At 38.7% G+C, this 22,438-nt stretch overlaps 1 pseudogene; it reads left to right on the top strand.

The window, feature by feature from the left end:
• Window positions 1-20,808: 20,808 nt before the first annotated feature.
• Window positions 20,809-21,513, top strand: LOC147455175 (uncharacterized; annotated as a pseudogene).
• The last annotated feature ends 925 nt before the right edge of the window (window positions 21,514-22,438 follow it).

Below are 22,438 nucleotides of genomic sequence, written 5' to 3'. Positions count from 1 at the left end.
GAGAGAACTCTACTAAAAAATCAATAGAGAACAAAAACTCTAGCTGATTATCCACGGTAATTAGCATAATCCCTTTTTAATTAGAAAAATTATGCTAATCTATCTCTATTTCTTTTTTAGTATAATTAATTAAGAAAAATTAAACTTATTTACAATCTAAATTAAGAGAGATTAATTCTTAATATTATGCTGAATACTTAAATTAAGATTACGGATATTAATCTAATTAATTATAAAGCCATATTAGGATTGAAATTAATCTTTTTGGTCTTAAATTAAGGACAATTATACTAATTAAACTTAGATTAGTATAAGACAACTATCAAAGCTATATTAGACTATCTAAAATCTAGGAAAATTATCTCTTAATTTTTTGATTGATTTTTGTAAAAAATTAAGCAAAAAATAGCTGTTTTATATCAAAAAATTGATAGAAAACCTACTTAATTAGCTCAAAAATTCTTAAGTTAATTACCATAGTTAGAAAATACTACTAGAAACATGAATAAACTAATCATTAACAAATAAATAATCTAAGTATTTAATTATGCTAAAATGAGCTATTTCTAGCTAAACGTTAAAGGGGGAAATTAGTAAACCATGTTGGATAATTAGATGCTATTTATCAAAGTTAGTTTACATGATAAAGATGCTGTGATAAATATCTCAAGGTTGGAAAATTAATATACCTATCTATCTAAGTCAAACTAGACTAATTCTAGCTAAATATTAAAGGAGACAATTAGTAAAATATGTTAGATAATTGAGTGCTATTTATTAGAGTTAGTTTACATGATAAAAAAGTTGTGATAATTATCTTGAGGTTAGAAAATTAATATAGATATTTATCTAAGTCAAATTAAACTAATTCTATCCAAAAATTAACACGGAAAATTAGTAAATCATGTTAGATAATTAGGTGCTATTTATCGGAGTTAGTTTACATAATAAAGAAGCTATGATAATTATCTTAGGGTTAGAAAATTAACATAGCTATTTATTTAAATCAAACTAGACTAATCCTAGCTGAAACTTAAAGGGAGAAATTAGTAAATTAGCTAGAAGTAGTCTAATTTGACTTAGATGCTATTTATCAGAGTTACATTACATGATAAAAAAGTCGTCATAATTATCTTAAGGTTAGGAAATTAATATAATTATTTATCTAAGTCAAATTATACTAATTCTAGCTAAAAAAGAAAAGAAAAAACTAGTTAATTAAGTTGACAAATAAAAAATTAATTAGCAGAGGTCAAAAATATCATTATCTACTTGTGATAATTATACCATAGCTAATTAGTTAGTTTAGGAAATTATAATTGACAAAAAGTTCTACTTTTAGCTGAAGATTATTAAAATAAATAGACTTTGCGATCAAAAGTTTCTAAGAAAATTACAGTAAGTCTAAACTAGTGATATAAAGTTGAAGAAATGAAATATTTAAGAGAAAATAAATAAGATAGATATTAAGCTCAAAACAAGCAGGTTCTAAGCTTAAAATTTGATGGGGAAATTAGAAAAAAATATAAAAAATTATAAGAAAATTAGGAGATCTTAGAAAACCCTTAGGGAAGCTTCGAAAAAATTTATCATACCTATATAAGCAAATAAGAAATTTTTAGGTCAAGAATTTACCAATTAAAACTACAAATTGAGTATAAAGGTTAAGTCTAGCTTTTGGATAACTTACCTAATTGAGTACAAACATTAAGTCTAGCTTTTGGGTAACTTACCTAATGATTAGACGATCTTTCTTATAAGGATAAGAAGTTATGGCACCTAAAAGGACCGAAGCAAATCCTACATCTGATGATGAGGGTGGAGCTCTAAAAAGAACTATAGCGTCGCACGACGACGAAGTTGGGCCTAGTAGTATAAGCTCTGATGCTACAAAAAATGCCAGATTAGTCCTAGGTGGGTCTTCGTATTAATTAAGTTTAGTTAATTCCAGTTTGTTTAGCTATTAACATTGCATACATAAAGAGGGAGTAAGGAATTGGGAAAAGAAAAACTGGCTGAAACGGAAGATCTCTACCAAGAATCTATGAGCATTTATTTGTAAAATAGGAAGAAAATGTTAGGGGTAAGGCTGGTTAATTGAGGAAAAAAATGATTGGTCATCCTTAAGACAGCTTGTCTCAAGACACCTCTGATTCCTTGGAATATTTTCACTTCAGGTGATTAGTAATGATGGCTGGTCAGCCATGGATGAGTTGGTTTTCCCAATATACATGGAGTCTGTACCTTTTACATGTGTATGTTTGTGGATACTATTTAGGATACCGTTTTTATCGTAGGGGAACTGCTCGGTTGTATGGACAACTAGTATTGGTGTATGGGAGCCCCCCCAAACTTTTGGGTGATGGATTTCCACCCTGTTTATAAATAAGGAAGGGTGTTGTTTATTCACCCATGTATAGGTGTGCTTAAGACAAGTGGAGTACGTGTCATGATTTTTCAAGATATATTATAGTGACTATACCTTGTCTTAAGTCTAAAGATGTTTGTTTTCTAAAAGATTGTTTTCAATGCTGATTCTAATAACTTGTCTTAATTAATAACTGTGATAAAAAGTTAAAAAGGAATCCATTATTTTAAGTGTCACAACACATGTGGTGGTAATTAGGAAACAAAAGGATCATGTGTGAGTGCGGGGTGGTAAGTGGGGATTGACTAAGGCTGTCAATCATGGACGGATGGACTTGATTAGTTAGGAAACTATCCATTCTCATGCAGTAAGAGCATTTGGTAAACTTCTCCAATTGGAAGAGGAGTTCACCAACGGCTGTGCCCTCACATCTGTTAGGGGGGAAAAAGTGTTGGTTGAGAAAACCTTAGCCCAAATTGTTGAAGTTACAGGGCTAAACAGTCTTAGATTTAAAATATTGTCCCGTTTTTGCTGTGAGATAGGACTAGGTCTTTTTTAAGGCTATAGACCCAAGCCATTGTTAATGGTAGAGGTCTATTCCTTGGTTTTTCTTGTTTAGAGACTCTGACTTTCAATAGGCCTAGAGACCTGTCAAGGACCCCATCCCAATCCTTGTTGTGGTGGGTTGGGGACCTCACACGTGGTATTAGACCAAGGTTAATTTAGGTCTTGGACTTAGAAGAGAAACATTAAGGTACTAGGGAAAACTAGGTTTCTATAAAAAGTGATTAAAAGAGTGTAATTGAAATATGAGAGAGAAAGAGAAAAGAGAAACATTGTCCCCATCGATGCAGGAAGAATTCCATCAAGCATTCCATAAGTTTTTGGTCTTTAACATCATGTTTATGGGAGCATGCACATCCCAAAAATACACAATACAGAAGAGTGTAATGAAGCTATCGGATTACATGTTTTCCCCACCCACTTGGGAAATTAGATGGGAAAGGTTTGGTGGAGTTTTTTTGATAGATGTGGGAGAGCTGGAAGGATTTGATTTAAATCTCAAAAAACTCAAATGGGTAGAGGAGATTCGAGTAATTGATGTATACTTGTTCACATGAACAGAAGATCCAAATGAAAAAATAGCAATAGATGGTGGTGTTTTTGTTGGGGTATAAAGCCCAATGTGGTCGCCCAGGTAAGTGGGCGGGCCGCCAGGTATGTACAAATATTCTTTTGTAAAAACCTAATAAGAACTCACTATGCTCTACACATTATAGTAGAGTGAGTTCACCATATCATCGTGCTCTTCTTCTCGCACTCTCTCTCGCATCGCACTTCCTCTCGTACTCCTTCAACTGGTATCAGAGCTCAGATCGAGGCTCGGGGCAGCACTGCAGAAGGCTAGAGTCACCAACTCAGATTGGAGTGAAATTCGACAGGCGAAGACATGGCCCCAAATCCTGTGGGACAGCCCGAAGGGCTAGGTGTTCTCAGAATTTCATTCTGAGGTCATCTCGGCCACCGTTCGGCTTCGACAAAGGTCTGCGCAGGCCATTTTCGACTACGTGTTCTCGGCGGGTGCAGATCCGACTCTGCAAATTTGGGGTTTTCCGCCTACGACTACAGGTGCTGAGGATATTGACACTCCCAGAGTGTTGATTTGTGGCTGTCTACACATCGAAGGACGGCTCACAGTTCTTGGAGGCGTCTCACATACGACACGAGCGCATCTACACACAGACTGTAGGCGACATCCACTAGTTCATCAGGTAGCTTGTGTTTGCTGCTTGATATTCTAGATTTCATCCTGACATTGCAGGTACTTCCACATGGGATGTATTGTCAGAGATGATGTATGTCTGTTGAGGGTTTGCTGGCTGTGAGTCATGTAGCAAACAACCGCTGCAGCGGTTACAACATACAGTGGGAAATTTGTGGATGTATGACTTTGTGGGAAGTCTATGTACTGTCAGATTTACTGCAGCCTTTGTTGAGGGTCGAGTGAGGTTTTATTGAGCTGGGGGATTCTCGAATGTTGAGATCCTTTCGGTGATACAGGTCTTGGAGCGATCCCTCGAGCACCCTTAGATAGGTAGATAGGATGTATTAACTGTGAGTTCGACAGTTGGGATTGCATCTTTGCTTTACTACCATTGAGGCATTGTCGCAGTCTATGCTTATAGGACAGTGACAGGACACTGAGAGACAGTACAGGTGCAAGACACGTTTACCCGTAGCTTACAATGTCAAAGAGACAGTGTTTTTTGAGCTGTTTTTTGGTCTGTTTTTAGTGCACCAGAGCCATTTTACAAAGGAGACTCTGCCAAAATTTCTGCAGAATCTGAAGCTTTCTTGGTTCATTTGACAGGTTGATATTGGTTCAGAGGTCAGTTTACAGGGGAAACTCTGCCGAATTTTTCCCAGGAAAGTAAACTACTGTGAAGCGTAGCTATGGCTGGATCACAGGACACTGCTCTTTACAATATCAAGAAGCTAGATGGAACCAATTTCCCATTGTGGAAGCAGCAGATTTTGCACGTGTTGGTACAAAAGAAGCAGATAAAACCTATAAAGCTCAAGGGGATAAAACCAGAAGATATGGACGAAGATGAATGGAGTGAAATGGATGAATTGGCACTTTCTACAATTATGCTGACTTTGGCAGAAAGCGTTTACTTCAATGTAGCAGACTAGATGTCGGCTTATCAAGCATGGTTAAAGCTGAGTGATCTTTATGAGAAGCAGAGTGCAGCTTCACAGGTATACTGGCTTAAGAAGCTTTTTGACTTGAAGATGAAAGAAGGGACACCTATGTCCAATCATCTGAATGAATTCAACACAATCTATAGTCAGTTGTCAGCTCAAGGTGTCAAGTTTGATGAACCTGCTAGAGCTATGTTCCTGTTGATCACATTGCCGGAAAGTTGGGACACTTTTCGCACAGCTTTGAGTAATTCTGCACCTCCAGATGGTTTGAACATAGCAGGTGTAGAAGGAAGTCTGCTTACTGAAGAAACCAATAGAAAGACAATGGACAAAGGCAAAGGAATAGCCTTAGTTGTCAGGGGAAGGACCAAAGAAAAGTACAAAGGTGGAAAGAGGAATCAGTCTCGTAGCAAGTCCCGCAGTGCTAAAGGCAAGAGTGACATAGAATGCTACCATTGTGGCAAGAAGGGTCACATGAAAAGAGACTGCAGAGAATCGAAAGCAGAAAAAGGCAAAGAGAAAGCTGAAGACCATGGTGAGAAGAACAAGTCCTCAGTGAAGATTCAAGAAATAAATGTGACAAACACTGTTGCAGAGGATGACAATCTAATGTCAGGAGACATCTACTTCTTGAAGAATACAATGGACTCAGCTCTTCTTACAGCATCTGATGGAAATGCACTGAGTGACTGGATAATAGACTCAGGGGCATCACTTCATGTGTCTCCAAACAAGCAGTGGTTTACTTCTTATGTGACCACTAAAGATCATGTTCGGCTAGGCAATGGGCAGACATGTGAGATCTTAGGTGTTGGAGATGTTCAATTGAAGTTTCAGAATGGCTCTTCTTTCACGCTGAAGAATGTGAGACATGTTCCCGCAATTACAAAGAGCTTGATCAGCACAGGTTTACGTGATGATGCTGGCTACGTCACCACTTTTGGACAGAACATGTGGAAGATATCCAAGGGTTCTGTGACAGTAGCACATGGAGTAAAGTCTGGAGGACTTTACATGATTTATGTATCAAATGTCTCTAAAAATGTAATCAATGTAACCGAGCAGCCAAACGTTTCTTTGTGGCATAGCCGGTTAGGACATATGTCCAAGAAGGGAATGGAAATCTTGTCTCATTCTGGTTATTTGCCTGGCTTTTCATTTAATGATTTTGAATTATGTGAACATTGTCTGTATGGTAAGCAAACACAGCAGCCACATAAGCATAGAAGCAGTAGAAGAGATACACAGTTGGCACTTGTTCATAGTGATTTGTGTGGACCTATGCCTAACCTATCTCTAGGGGGAGCTTCTTACTTTATGACATTTATAGATGATTACCTGAGGAAAGTATGGGTTTACTTTCTCAAGCACAAGGATGAAGCGTTTAGTGTTTTCAAAACGTTTGTGACACTTGTGGAGAATCAGAGTGGCAAGAAGCTTAAATGCTTACGCACTGACAATGGTGGAGAGTATGTTTCAAAGGCCTTTCAGGACTTTTGTGAGTCAAAAGGTATAAAACGTGAACTTATTGCTCCTTACAATCCTCCTCAAAATGGTGTTGCTGAGAGGATGAATAGGACCATACAAGAGAAGGTCAGAAGTATGTTGTCTAATGCACAACTGCCAAATGGGTTTTGGGCTGAAGCTGTATCAACAGCTGTTCATCTTGTAAATAGATCTCCTAGCAAGGTTTTGCAGAAGGATTCAGTGCCAGAGATGGTATGGTCAGGCAAAATGTCCTCATACAAGTATCTCAGAGTCTTTGGCTGTGAGGCATATAATCACGTTCCAAAGGAATTTAGGAACAAACTTGAGCCAAAGAGTACAAAGTGCATCTTTCTAGGCTATGGTAATTGTGGTGAGATGGGGTACAGACTTTGGGATCCCGAATCCAGAAAGGTTGTCCGCAGCAATGATGTTCACTTTAATGAATCCAAATATCATTCTAAACCAGAGAGGGTTGAGGAGATTAGAAGAGTTGTCTTCCAAGAAGATGGACCTGCACGTGCAAGACAAAATGTCAGGGCTCAAGAGGAGCAAGGACAGGATAGAGTGGAACCACAGGTTGTGGCTCAGCCTTGAGCCACCTATTGTGCGTAGATCTGGACGTGTCACGCGACCTCCTGATAGGTTTGTTCCATCTATGAACTATGTCATGTTGACTGATTGCAATGAGCCTTCATGTTACAAGGAAGCAGTGCAAATGAAGGACTCCGGGAATTGGCAATTGGCCATGCAGTCAGAGATGACATCTCTGCATAAAAACCAGACATGGAAGCTAGTTAAATTACCACGGGGCAAAAAGGCTCTACCTTGTAAATGGGTTTACAGGTATAAGATCACCGCTCATGATAGCCAGCCAAAGTACAAAGCAAGGCTTGTTGCCAAGGGCTTTAAGCAAGAACAAGGCATTGACTTTGATGAAGTCTTCTCTCCGATGGTCAAGATGACTACATTGAGATGCTTTCTTGCATTGGTTGCCATATTAGATTTGGTGTCGCACCAAATGGATGTCAAGACAGCGTTCTTGCATGGTGATTTAGATGTGGAAATTTACATGCAGCAGCCAGAAGGGTTTGTTGAGAAAGGCAAGGAAGATTGGGTATGCCAGTTGTTAAAGAGTCTTTATGGCTTAAAACAATCACCGAAGGCATGGTACCATAAATTCCACAAGTTTATGCTTTCTCAAGGCTACAAACGTAGTGCGTTCGATCACTGTCTATATACAAAGAAGGATAAGGATGGTAGTTGGCTGATCCTTATTTTGTATGTGGATGACATGTTGATTGCTGGCAAGCACTTGGAAGAAATTTCAGCTTTGAAGTCAAAGATGGCAAAATCGTTTGACATGAAAGACATGGGTGAGGCAAGTCATATACTTGGTATGCGCATTGAGAGAGACAGATCAAAGAAGTTGATTTGGTTATCTCAAACAGAGTATATTGACAAGGTTTTGCAACGTTTCAATATGGAGAAGGGAAAGGCACTGAGTGTTCCATTGCCACCATATGTGAAACTTAGCAAACAAGATTGTCCTGTGTCTGAGGAAGAACAGGCTGAAATGGATAAGATTCCATATGCGTCTGTAGTGGGTAGTTTGATGTATGCAATGATTGCTACTCACCCAGACATTGCATTTTCAGTGGGAGTAGTAAGTCGATACATGTCAAACCTAGGCAAGAAACATTGGGAGGCAGTGAAAGGAATATTGAGATACCTGAAAGCTACAAAGAGTATGCGCATATTCTATGGGAGTCAGGAGCTAAGTGTAAAGGGTTTTATAGACTCAGATTATGCAGGTGACTTAGACAACCGAAGGTCTACGTCAGGGTATGTCTTTACATTGGCTGGTGGAGCAGTATCATGGCGTTCTAGATTACAAGATTGTGTTACTCAGTCTACTACAGAGGCTGAATATGTTGCAGCATCAGAGGCATGCAAAGAATCAATTTGGCTTAATCGACTAGTAACAGATTTGGGAATCAAAGAAGAGATGCCTGTGTTATATTGTGATAGTCAAAGTGCTATACAATTGGCTCACAATCCAGTTTATCACTCAAAGACAAAGAATGTGGATGTGAAGTATCATTTCATCAGGGAAATGCTCAAGGATAAGAAACTTCAGCTTGTCAAAGTTCACACCACAGAAAATCCTGCTGATCTACTTACATAAGGACTTCCCTCAGAGATCTTTGCGCATTTTCGCAAGCAGTTAGGTGTAGGGTAGTACATCACTTCTCTACATCTCTTGTATATTAGCTTGTATAGTAGCTTCTCTCACACTTAAAGTACCACATTGGACTTTAAGTGGGAGGTTGTTGGGGTATAAAGCCCAATGTGGTCGCCCAGGTAAGTGGGCGGGCCGCCAGGTATGTACACATATTCTTTTGTAAAAACCTAATAACAACTCACTATGCTCTACACATTACAGTAGAGTGAGTTCACCATATCGTCGTGCTCTTTTTCTCACACTCTCTCTCGCGTCGCACTTCCACTCGTACTCCTTCAGTTTTAGTGTCACAAAACTAATGGGTATTTGATCAAGTAGCTACCATAGTCTACCCGAGAAAAATTAGGCCTATAAGGGTAGGTCCTAGCTTTAGAGAACCAAGAGATGTTTTATTTTGTGCTCCTATATCCGACCCACCCATGGTGCATAGGCTTTTTTTATAGGAGTGTTGATGTCCTTGCGCATATTAGTTTTTCTTGTATCAATCATTGTATATACCATGAGTTTCTTGGAATACTGTATGACTTGTTATTGGAATAAAGATTAGTGGATTTACTGTATGATCATAGCAATGTGAATGAAGTGCTAAATGTTTTGGTAATAATTAAAGTAGAGAAAAATTAAATAAACACTAAACTCCCTAGGTTAATCACAAGGTAACCCTCCCACAAATAACATCTACACTGTTACACAAGAAAAGAAACTAACTACTAAAGCAGGTCCAACTCCCTGTCTTTAAGGGAAAAGGGTCCAATCTAGAGCGGGATGCAGAAGCATGGTTAGAAGCTATGGATGATTATTTCATAGCCGATATAACTGCTCAAGAAAACCAAACAATGTTGTGTATGTTTTGTCTTAATGGGGATGCCAAGTTGTGGTGGAAACAACACTATAGAGATAATCCCACCAATAAACAAACTTGGGAGAAGATGAAGCAGGCCATTACAAAACGTTATCTTCCTCCTGCTCACCAAGCCACTAAGATGAATGAATTCTTTGGTTTACATCAGTTAGCACTTTCATTGGAGGAGTACTATACAAAGTTTGTATCTTTACGATGTTATGCTCCTTAGATGACCATGGAACAACAAATTACACGATTTTGTCAAGGTCTCAACAAACCCTTGAGCACAGATCTCGAAGCCATGAGACCTATATCAATCCAGGATGCCCTTCTTAGGGTCAAACCTCTTGCAGCAGAAGGAAACAACCCCACCAAAAACTATCCCAACTATAGCAATTATAGAGGAAGAGTTAGAGGAAATTTTAACCAAGGAAGTCAATGACGTACAGTAACTGTTGCAGCAACTCTGAATCAAACCTTTCCTGATATAAGATGTTATAATTATGGTCAAATGGGACACTACAAGTGCAACTATCCCCAAGAATTAGACCCGAGAGCTATGACTAGGCCTAACTGCCAACCTCAAGTCAACCAGGGTAACTTACAAAGAGGAGGAAGAAATGGAGGACGTGGCAGGGGAGGAGGAACAGAAATAGGAGCCCAAGCTTATGCAACAGTAGGAGAGCCTACACAAATGAATGAGGAAGATGAAAGAGCAACCTTGTTTGCCACAATTGACAATCATGGAGCATGCCAGCAATATGTGGTCATTCAAACTACTACAAACCGACAAGGTGAAAATTTTGAGTTACTTACAGATTGTGGTAGCACCCATTCTTTTCTATTTCCAAAATGTTTAAGGAAGCTTACGTTGAATCAGTACCCATTCAAAATAATGGTAGTGGAATTAGCAAACAAGAAAGAAGTCCTTTCCCAACATTCAATGGGAAAAGTAGAATTTGAATTAGGAGGAGTTTCTACCTCGTCTTACTTTTGCACCCTACTTGTTGGAATCTACGATGGTATCTTGTAAATGGATTGGCTAATCAAAATTCAAGCACACATTCACTGCACCGAAGGTAGCCTATCCTTTAGGAATGAAATAGGGGAGGAGATTTTAGTTCAAGGACGTAATGGGAAGCCAAAAGCACATCTAGTTAAGGCTAGTAGACTTATTAAAGGTCTACATAAGAGACAACAAATTCTCATGGTCAAACTAAACAAAGACAAAGATTCAGGGGCAAACCAACTTTTGGAGTGGCATAAGAAGTTTTTAGATGTGTTTCCAGAGGACCTCTCAAATTTACCTCCCCCAAAGGATATAGACCATGAGATAGAAACTTTTCCAAGCAGTGAACCTATTTCCAAATGACCTTACAAAATGTCTCTACCTAAAGCCATAAAACTCAAAGAATAGCTTCGACAACTAATCGAACAAGGGTTCATCCGACCAAGTATTTCTCCATAGGGAGCACCCATTTTGTTTTAGAAAAAGAAGGATGGATCCTTAGGCCTCTGCATAGATTACTGAGGCCTTAATCACGTATCCATAAAGAACAAGTATCCTATTCCTTGCATATACAAACTTCTGGACAAATTGCATGGAGCTGAAATGTTCACAAAAATTGACCTCAGATCCGGGTATCATCAAATCCAGATCAAAGAAGCAGACATATACAAGACTGCATTCAACACTCGCTACAGCCACTATGAATTCATGGTCATGCCCTTTGGCCTTACAAATACACAAGCAACCTTTAACCGGCTCATACAAGATATATTTTGAGAATACGTGGATGATTTTGTTCTGGTGTTCTTCGATGATATATTGGTCTAGTCTAAAGATGCTAAGGAGCATGAGGAACATGTATGCAAGGTCTTGAGTATTCTTCGACAAGATCACTTGTATGCCAAGATGAGTAAATGCATCTTTTGCACCCTTGAAGTCAGCTATCTTGGATTTATCATACCTTTGAAAGGGATCTCAGTGGACCCTCCAAAGGTTAAGGACATTATAGAATGGACACAACCCAAAATATCAGAGTGAAATTAGAGGGTTTTTAGGTATTACAGGATGGTATAGAATATTCATCAAAGATTATGCACTCATTGCGGCACCCTTGACTCAGCTACTCAGGAAATCCTCTAAGCTCACATGGGAGAAAGAACAAGAAGATTGTTTCCAGCAACTGAAACAACACCTCACCTCCGATCCCGTACTCAAGTTACCCAATTTTTCTCAAGATTCTGAGGTGGTAACAGACGCAAGTGGACTCACTGTAGGAGGAGTCTTAACACAAGAAGGCCAACCAGTTGCCTACACTTCCAGAAAGTTAAGGCTTCATGAATTGAACTATCCAACTCATGACTTAGAATTATTATCTCTTATACATGCCCTCAAGTTATGGAGACATTATCTATTGGGACGCCAATTTCAACTAATTGCTGATCACTAGAGTCTAAAATGAATTTTTTCCTAAACAACCCTTAACATGAGGCAAAGATGTTGGATAGAACTTCTTTAGGAATACGTTTTCCAAATAAAATACAGACCCAAAAAGGAAAATGTGGTTGATGATGCCTTTAGCAAAAAAGCCTTCCTTGGAGCCATCTCCATGGCCAACAACCCAATATTGGATAAGGTGAGAGAATGCTTGCAGAAAGATGAATCCTATCTTCAACTCATTCAAATTTTCAACCAGGAAGATGCAACAAAAAATGAAAAAGCCTTAGTAAAGGACCATTCTATGGAGGATGGCCTTCTTTGCTAAAGACATCGAAGTCTTTTACATTCATAGGGATACCTCCCTAACGTAGTTAATTCTTCATGAAGGTCATGATATTCCTGTATGAGGACACCTAGGGTATGCAAAAACTCTTAATACCTTGATAAAAAATTACTTCTGGACACGAATGAAGAGGGATGTACTTTGATACATCAAACAATGCCTCTCTTGTCAGAGAATCAAGGTTGAACAAGTAATGATGCCAGGAAAGCTGCAACCCTTAGACATACCTCAAATGAAGTGGGAATTCGCTAGCATGGATTTTTTCACAGGCCTCCCCAAAGTTCAAGGAGGATATGAATCCCTAATGGTAATTGTAGTTAAAGCATCTCATCAAATACCTGTAAAAACCACTTCTACAGCCTCAGATATAAGCAGGATCTTTGTTAAGGAGATCTTTAGACTACATGGGCTTCCGAAAAGAATTATTAGTGACAGGGATGCAAAGTTCACTTCCAAGTTTTGGAAGGCTCTATTTGAAGATTTAGGAACACAACCATGCTTTAGCTCGGCATATCATCCTCAGACAGACATAAAAACAGAACGGGTAAACCAAGTAATTGAAGATATCCTTCGAGCTTATTGCAGTAGAGAACCCCGTAAGTGGATTCAATTTCTTCCCTTGGTAGAATTTGCCTATAACTCCTATTTTCATAAAAGCATTGGGATGTCACCTTTCAATGCTCTATATGGGCATGCATGCATATCACCATTGAATTTTTTGACCCTACTATAAGGGTTGAAGCCTCGAAAATGTTGGAGGAAATGGAAGCCCAGACCAAAGCCATACGACAAGATATTCATGCAGCTAAGGATCGTCAAAAGCATTATGCTGACCAAAAGCGATCCGATTGGATCTTCAAACAAGGAGACAAGGTTTTGCTTCAAGTACGTCCAAAAAGAAGCAATCTATCTCTCAAAAAATTCAAAAAGCTTAGTCCCAGGTATTGCGGTCCTTATGAAATAATCAAAGTCCTTAGTGATAAGCCTACAAATTAAAGCTTCCAGTACACATCAAATTTCATGATGTATTTCACGTCATTCTACTAAAACCCTACATCCCAAATCCCAACCATGCATTGAGAGATGAAAAGATTATAATGCATCAGCAAGGAGTTTTGGAGCTTTAGCCAAATTATATCCTAAAAACTAGAGAAAGAACTCTTATAAATAGAGTAATTAGGAAACATTTGGTAAAATGGAAAGGTTATCCCACGGAAGATGCCACTTGGGAAGATGAAACCTCTCTTCTCAAAGACATTCCCAATTTCGGTTGAGATGAGGGCATCTCAAATTCTTAAGTTGGGGTGATTGCTAGCTCTCCACCTTTCTAGCTACAAGGAATGAACTCAAGCTTTAGGAGAAAGCATTGGTTAGGCAATTAGGTAAAAACACTATCTCAAAAAAGATAAAAAATGGTATTTTTGAAATCTTAAGCACAGAAAACCTTGGGCTAGAAATTTTTAGAATTAAATTAGACAAATACTGACCCCGCTAGTTCCACCCGAAGGTTTAATATAAATTAAATTATTAGGAAAAATTGGATAGTTGTAGTAATCATTTAAGCATAGATTTGATGATCACGGTAACCATTTAAGCATAGAATTTTACTAAAGCCTCCAAGATATTTTTCCCCACATATTTATGAAATTATCAAAAAATAACAAAAAATTAGTAGGGTTGATTTTATAAATTAGGTAGGCTATGGGAGGAGGTTGCAGGACCTTCTAGGAATAGGAATAGAAGCAGATGGTGTCTTCTTGAGCTTGGGGGCTGCTTGAGCTAAAAGCAGCTTCTTGTTCCAGCCAAGGAATGTCCAGAAGGCCCAGAAAAAGTATAAATAGGTCTCGAGGCCTCTCATTCTAACTCAGACTCGGAGTCTTGGCCATTTCTTTCTCACGTAGAGAGAACTCTACCTAAAAACCACTAGAGAACAAAAACTCTAGTTGATTATCCATTATAATTAGCCTAATCCCTTTTTAATTAGCAAAAGTATACTAATTTATCTCTATTTTATTCATTAATTTAACAAATTAAGAAGATTAAACTTAATTACTATCTATATTACTCTTTTAATTCTTAATATTCTATTGATTACTTAGATTAAGATTAGGGATATTAATCTAATTAATTATTAAGCCATATTAAGACTGAAATTAATCTTTTTGGTCTTAAATTAAAGGTAATTATACTAATTAAACTTAGATTAGTATAAGAAAATTATCAAAGCTGTATTACATCTTCAAGAAGCTAGAAAAATTAGCTGTTTTATATCAAAAAATTGATTAAAAACCTACTTAATTAGCTCAAATATTCTTAAGCTAACTATCACAATTAGAAAATACTATTAGAATTATGAGATAAGTTACTCATTAACAAATAAATAACTAAAGTATTTAATTAAGCTAAAATATCTATTTTTAGTTGAAAATTAAAGAGAGAAATTAGTTGACCATGTTAAATAATTAGATGCTATTCATTAGAGTTATTAGTTATCTTAAGGTTAGAAAATTAATATACCTATTTATCTAAGTCAAATTAGACCAATTCTAGCTGAAAAGTAAAGGGAAAAATTAGTAAATCATGTTAAATAATTGAGTGCTATTTATTAGAGTTATTTTACATGATAAAAAAGTCATGATAATTATCTTAAGTTCAAAAAAGTAATATATCTATTTATCTAAGTCAAATTAGACTACTTCTAGCTCAAACTTAAAGGGAGAAATTAGTAAATCATATTAGATAATTAAGTGCCATTTTTTAGAGTTATTTTACATGATAAAGAAGTCATAAGAATTATCTTAAGATTAGAAAATTAATGTAGCTATTTATCTAAGTAAAATTAGACTAATTCTAGCCGAAAATTAAAGGGAGAAATTAGTAAATCATGTTAAATAATTAGGTGCTATTTATCAAAGCTATTCTACATAATAAAAAAACCGTGATAATTATCTTAGGGTTAGGAAATTAATATACCTATTTTTTATAAGGATAAGAAGTTATGACACCTAAAAGGACCCGAGCAAATCCTACATCTGATGATGGGGGTAGAGCTCCAAAAAGAACTAGAGCGTTGTACGAAGACGAAGCCGTGCCTAGTAGTAGGCCGACTGATGAGAGTGTACAGGCCTCGGTGCTACAAAACAAAGGCCAGATCAGTCCCAAGTGGGTCTTTGTTATAATTAAGTTTAGTTAATTCCAGTTTCTTTAACTATTAAAATTGCATACATAAAGAGGGAGTAAGGAATTAGGAAAAGAAAAACTGGCTGAAACGGAAGATCTCTTCCGAGAAATCTATGAGCATTTGTTTGTAAATTAGGAAGGAAATGTTTAGGGTAAGGCAGGTTGATTAAGGAAAAAAATGATTGGTCATCCTTAAGACACCTTGTCTCAAGATACCTTTGATTCCCTGGAATATTTTCACTTCAGGTGATGAGTAATGATGGCTGGTTAGCCATGGACGAGTTGATTTTCCCCATGTACATGGAGTCTGTGCCTCCTACATGTGTATGTTTCTGGATACTACTTAGGATACCATTTTTATCCTAGGGGAACTGCCCGGTTGCATGGGCAACTGGTACTAGTGTATGGGCGCCCCGAACTTTTGGGTGATGGGTTTCCACCTTGTTTATAAATAAGGAAGGGTGTTGTTTGTTCACCCATGTACAGGTGTGCTTGAGATAAGTGGAGTACATGTGAGGATTTTTCAAGATATATTATAAGTGATCGTACCTTGTCTTAAGTCTAAAAATGTTTGTTTTCTAAAAGACTGTTTTCAATGCTTATTTTAATAACTTGTCTTAATGAATAATTGTGATGAAAAGTTAAAAAGGAATCCATTATTTCAAGTGTTAAAACACATGTGGTAGTAATTAGGAAAGAAAAGGATCATGTGTGAGTGCACGGTGGTAAGTGCAGATTGACTAAGGTTGTCAATCATATGGACTGCTTAGTCAGGTAACATCCATTCTGCGCACTAAAAGCATTTAGCAAAATTTCTCCAATTGGAAGAGGAGTTCACCAATGGTTGTGCCCTCACATCTGTTAGGGGGAAAAAAGCATTAGTTGAGAATATGCTAGCCCAAATTGTTGAAGTTATAGGACTAAAACAATCGTAGATTTTAAATTTTGTCCCGTTTTCACTGTGAGACAGGACCAGGTCTTCTTCTAGAGCTATAGACCCAAGCCACTGTTAATGGTAAAGGTCTATTGCCTGATTTTTCTTGTTTAGAGACTCTAAATTTCAATAGGCCTAGAGACCTCTCAAGGACCCCATCCCAATCTTGGTCTTGGTGGGTTGTAGCATACAACCAGGAGGTTCCTTGATTGATTCATTTTCCTCTTCTTAGCACCACATTTATGGCCTAGCCATGGAAGGATATGAATTTATTATTCCTTGGGTTGTCATTCTCCCTTATTCTCTAGCCTACTCTAAAGCTAACTCTACCTTTCCATATGGGGAAGGAAGTTTTATTATAAACCCAAGCATGCAAATAACTTTTATCCAACCACACGTATTATGCCCTTCCATACAGGGATGGAGCTTGACCACTGACAAGACACTAGGTTCGTATGCCAATCACAAACCTCAAGGAAATTGAGCATGTCATTACTTTTACTGATTTTGAGTTCAAAATGCCATTTCTAAATGGGGCTCACTCTCAATAGCAATTGCCCTTGGATGTGGAAGACTCTCTTCCATGAAAAATGGCAATAGATGTTGCAAATTCTTTTGAAGAAAGTTATTTGTCAAAGTTTAAGATGAAATGTCCCGTCAAAACAAGACATAGACCTAGCATAACTCAAATGACTTGTAGGTTATTCTTGCCAAGTTGAAGTTTCTACTTAGTCTTGTACTATTGTCCATTCACATTATTGTCCAACCACACCCTCTTGTATGCAAATAATCTCACTACCCAAAAAGTAATGCAAATCTCCCAGATCTTTCATCTCAAATTCTTGCATAAGGAGAGCTTGTACACCCTCTACTTTAACCACGTTGGTGAGCAAAAGTGTATCGATCCTAGTAGAGGGCACAAGCAGTGATGTGGAGGAATCCCAATATCCGAGCGAGTGCTTCCGAGCGGAGAAGAAACCAAGCGAATATGAACTACTAGACCAATGGAGCACATTGTAATGTAGTTGCCCAAATCAACTCTAGTCTAAAATACTTTCGTCAGTTTTACTTGCCACTTTATAATCTTTCCATCTTTATATTTCTGCCAAAAGGCACTAGGAACTCTATTTGATGCTCTAATGGCTTGATTCAAACTTGCACCTCCATGTCATGAATCTTCCACGTATGCATGTTGCTTGTGTCATGCAAAGCCATAAACAACCCTATATGACCCCCTAGGGTTCATGGAGGGTCGACTTGGATGCGGGATATTTTCTGTGGTTCCAAGAACAAGGTGAGACAACCCCATGCTTGTGGTCTTACATCCTAGTTCAACTCCAATTTCCCATAACATATTTCCAACCTTTACCTCGGGCCAATAATCTATTTATCCTATGTGCAATTGCATACCCTCCCCCATCAATGGATTTACTAGACAAACTCAAGCCTATGGCTATCCTCCACCAATACCACATGTGAATCCACAAAATATTAACCTCTTCCTTTTCAGACTTTTCTTCCTCATATTTGACCTATTCATTTCTCGACTTTGCAAACCCATTTCTTCCATCGAGGAATGAGTGAGATCGACCAAATTTCTATAACTCAAGGCAACATATGATTGATTAAATAATATCTCGGCTAGATCTTGCATACCGAGGCCATTGGTTGTCTTTACACTTAAGGTAGGCATTGTACTTAACACTCTGAAGCATGGCCATTGTCATATTTGCACGAGCAGCTTCATCTAGACAAGCTTGTGGCAACACTGTGGTCCTTAAATGGTAATGTGCTTAATCATTGTCAAATGTAGCTACGCTTAGACAAGATGGGTTAATGGACGTCTAGAGCGTTTGAAAACGCTAAAATGCTTTATTGAACCTAAACTTTGAAGACTCTAAATTTTAGGATTCAAGGTATGAGATGTTTCATTTACAGTAAGTGCTCAAAATAACACAGTAATCCCAAGAGATTTACCTCTAAATTTTAAATTTCAGGGTGAGAAAATAGATTTTGAGGAAGTGTGGAGAGAATATCACAAGTATGTCTAAAAAGAAAAAGCTAATAAACAGTGAATCCCAAGAGACACTTCTCAATGATATGGTGAAATTACATGTGAGAATATACCAAAATTTTAAAGGGAGAGGGTGGTATCTTTTCTCCAAAAAAGTGGAGAATCAACGAAAATTCTCTCTCTCTCTCTCTCTCTCTCTCTCTCTCTCTCTCTCTCTCTGGGCTTAAGACACTATCATTAACATTATGAAATTCCAAGATTACAAAGGCGAGCATAGCGTGTACTGTGCAATTGGCTACTCTCTCTCTCTCTCTCTCTCTCTCTCTCTCTCTCTCTCTCTCTCTCAGTCTGCCATGGAAAATCATCTCTCTCATGTATCACAATATGCCTTCAATGCCCAATCTTATCTATGCTCACTCTTGTAGATCCTTCTCTCTCTCTCTCTCTCTCTCTCTCTCTCTCTCTCTCTCTCTCTCTCTCTCTCTCTCTCTCTCTCTCTCTCTCTCTCTCTCTCTCTCTCTCTCTCTAAATTGCAGTGTTGTTTGCAGGCAATAGCTCTACAGACGAAAGCATACAGAAGATGTTTGGCCAACTTTCTTTCGAGAAATGTTTACATGTTTCCTTGATGTAGTCAATTTGCGATGCTATCCCACTTCTCACGGGCACTTTGACTTGTGGACACACAAAGCAGTATGGACAACGTGGTCTAGGAGGGTAGCCAACTGAGGGCACGACCATCAATTTTGAATACAACACGGTCTTGGCCATCCTCGACAACAAAATCATAGATTTTTTCTCTTTGGGTCGATGACAGATTTCATTTGAGAGAGCACAACTGCACTAAAAGGTGCACAGAAATAGCGCTCACCAACAACCACTACCGTCTTGTTTGATTGCATGATGCTTTCAGAGGTCAAGTTTTTCTCAATATGAAATTCAAAAGAGAATAATAGAAATGGAGAGCTTCAAGATCAAGAGAACTCCTCCCTTCTCTCTCTCTCTCTCTCTCTCTCTCTCTCTCTCTCTCTCTCTCTCTCTCTCTCTCTCTCTCTCTCTCTCTCTCTCTCTCTCTCTATCTACCAATGCACGCCCAGGAGGGAGCATAAAGGGCTTAGGCTTCCCATTCTTCAATTTTGATCAGCTAGTTGCACCTGCTAGTCGGAATTAGGGCGAGATCATAATAAAACACTTAACATTGCTCATACAATATGGGTACCGGTATTGCAGAAGCCAGAGCTATCGTTGCTGCAATCAGCAAATTAGAGTTAAGCAGCGTACTTTGAGTATTGGACATCCATTATGTGTGCTTCAGGGATCTCAAAAACAGCGATGCACAACTTCTCAAGGTGCCTCATGGTTGCTTTCCTGTGGGCTACATTGGACGAAAATAAGCAAGAAATGGAGTATATGCTGAGAAACTGGGAGAATGGCAGTAAGATCCTCAAACTGATAGCAATGGCCACCTATGAAACACAAATATTATAAGTCTGTCGTCGCCCTAGCTCTATGCGCATGTACCTGCCATTCTTCATGCTGCGTCGCCCGACCTACATTAACGGATCTCTCTCCCAGCCGATACATGCTTCATGCACACTCCAAATCGCCCCTTTGAGCTATTGGATCGGCGTGCACTGCTAGAGAGAGAGAGAGAGAGAGAGAGAGAGAGAGAGAGAGAGAGAGAGAGAGAGAGAGAGACGCCTGATAGCTTATAATAGCTTCCCACATGCTCCGCATGCAGGGAAACGGCCAATGCCTGAATTCGAGTTCTCCTACAACCCTCCCTCTTTCCGCGCTCGACTCCGCTACAGTCTGAAGCTGATTAGTCCGCCTCATCGACGCTCTGTACGTTTCAAACATGTTTCCACCGCTGAGTTGCCATTGCCGATTGCTCGATTACCAGTGTCGACATGGCGGCTTCTGATGAGAATGCAATGAGGCTAGCTTCTCTAATGAATCTCAACCCAAGAAAATTACCTCTGCCTCTCTTTCTCTAGAAGCGCGCACCGGCGCGCGCTCCTAGAGAGAGAGAGAGAGAGAGAGAGAGAGAGAGAGAGAGAGAGAGAGAGAGAGAGAGAGAGAGAGAGAGAGAGAGAGAGAGAGAGAGAGAGAGAGATTCGTTGACCACAATTCTCATTACACATTGTTTTGCTCTAGCCCTTTCAGGCCACATACTGTGATGGTTCTTTCGTGCCATAGATAGGCAAGTGAAGAGACCTCCAGCACCAGGAGAACGTGACAAGATGCCATCTGGTAAGGAAGGTCGAAAAGAGGGAAAGGAGGGAGCTGCAACCAAAGTTGCTGGTGCAGCAGTGGCAGTTGGCGTTGCATGGGGTATTTTCAGATTTTTGAAGGCGAAAAAAGAAGAGGACGCCCTCATTCAAGAGTATTATGGAGATCGAGAGGACTTTACTCTTCCTGATGGAGACCGCAATAATTATGATGCAGAGGAGGTCTACATTGAAGAGCAAGTTGAGTTTGTGACTCGGTGGACCCTCCTCCTATGGTTATTCCTCCTCATTCAGATGAGCTGAAAAGTGTACCAGAGGAGGAAATCAAAGCAACAAAAAAAGTGGAACCTCCCCCACTTGAGCCAAAGGCTGATGAGAAGCCCAAGGTGGAGGAAAAGCCCTGGTTCCTTCGCCTTTTTTATCCACCCAAGAAAAGTGATCGGCAAGCCCAAACTGAAGGAGAGTGAGGGCTTTGATAGTAAAGATGTGAAGCCCAAAGAAATTCACAGTTATGAAATCAAGAGGGGAGATACTCTATGGGCCATTTCAGGAAAATATGGGATCTCGCTAGATGACCTGAAAGCGGCAAATGGCTTGCATGGGGATAATATTTATGCTGGAGATAAGCTTGTTATACCTCCAAAATGATGTGCTGGCATACAAGGTGTGCCATCTCGCCATATGAGTTGTATGATCACCAACGTTTTCTGTAATTAGTTTTTTCTTTAAAAGAGAGAGAGAGAGAGAGAGAGAGAGAGAGAGAGAGAGAGAGAGAGAGAGAGAGAGAGAGAGAAAAGAAGAAGAAGAAGAATAAGAAGAAGAAGAGAGTTTTAATGTCGTAGGAAACTATCCCAAAAAGGGGGAGAGAGAGAGAGAGAGAGAGAGAGAGAGAGAGAGAGAGAGAGAGAGAGAGAGAGAGAGAGAGAGAGAGAGAGAGAGAAACACGAAAAAAGGAGAAAATTACCAAAATATCCCTCTAATTCAAAGAAATTTTCAAAATACCTTGGTATCTATTTTTGTTGGATTGTTCAAGATTTTCTAATCTTTATTCCGTGTTGACAAATGAAACCCGTTTTTTGAGTGTTTAGAATGTAATTTGTCACAAATTACCTCAGTGACAAATTGCCTCGTTTAGAATGTAATTTGTCACAAATTACCTTAGTGAAAAATTGCCTCAGTAACAAATTACCTCACAACAAAAAGCAATTATGTCTAAAAATAATGAAGAAATTCAGCTCCAAAACCTGTATAACCAACTCAAATTTTACTTTTAGCATCTTGGATTGATAGACAATTAGTCTTCTCATGAAAACCTACAAATTTTTTTATTTTTGCAAATATTTAATTTTATAACCAAGGGTATTTTGGGAATTTTGAAAACTTTGAATGGCCCTTTTGCCCCACATAATATCGCAGGGAGAACTCGTCAAGATCCGCCAACTCTACCATGGCTTCTCTCGTCTCCTCTGAAATTCCTCTCTCTCTCTCTCTCTCTCTCTCTCTCTCTCTCTCTCTCTCTCTCTCTCTCTCTCTCTCTCTCTCTCTCTCTCTCTCTCTCTCTCTCTCTCTCTCTCTCTCTCTCTCTCTCTCTCTCTCTCTCTCTCTCTCTCTCTCTCTCGCGTGCGCATGCGCGTAATGCGAA

Source organism: Adiantum capillus-veneris, chromosome 6 (assembly GCF_014529385.1).
Source record: "Adiantum capillus-veneris isolate H3 chromosome 6, ASM1452938v2, whole genome shotgun sequence".
Taxonomy (NCBI): Eukaryota; Viridiplantae; Streptophyta; class Polypodiopsida; order Polypodiales; family Pteridaceae; genus Adiantum; species Adiantum capillus-veneris.
The sequence above is the reverse complement of the archived record's forward strand: the minus strand, read 5'-3'. Positions and strand labels throughout refer to the sequence as shown.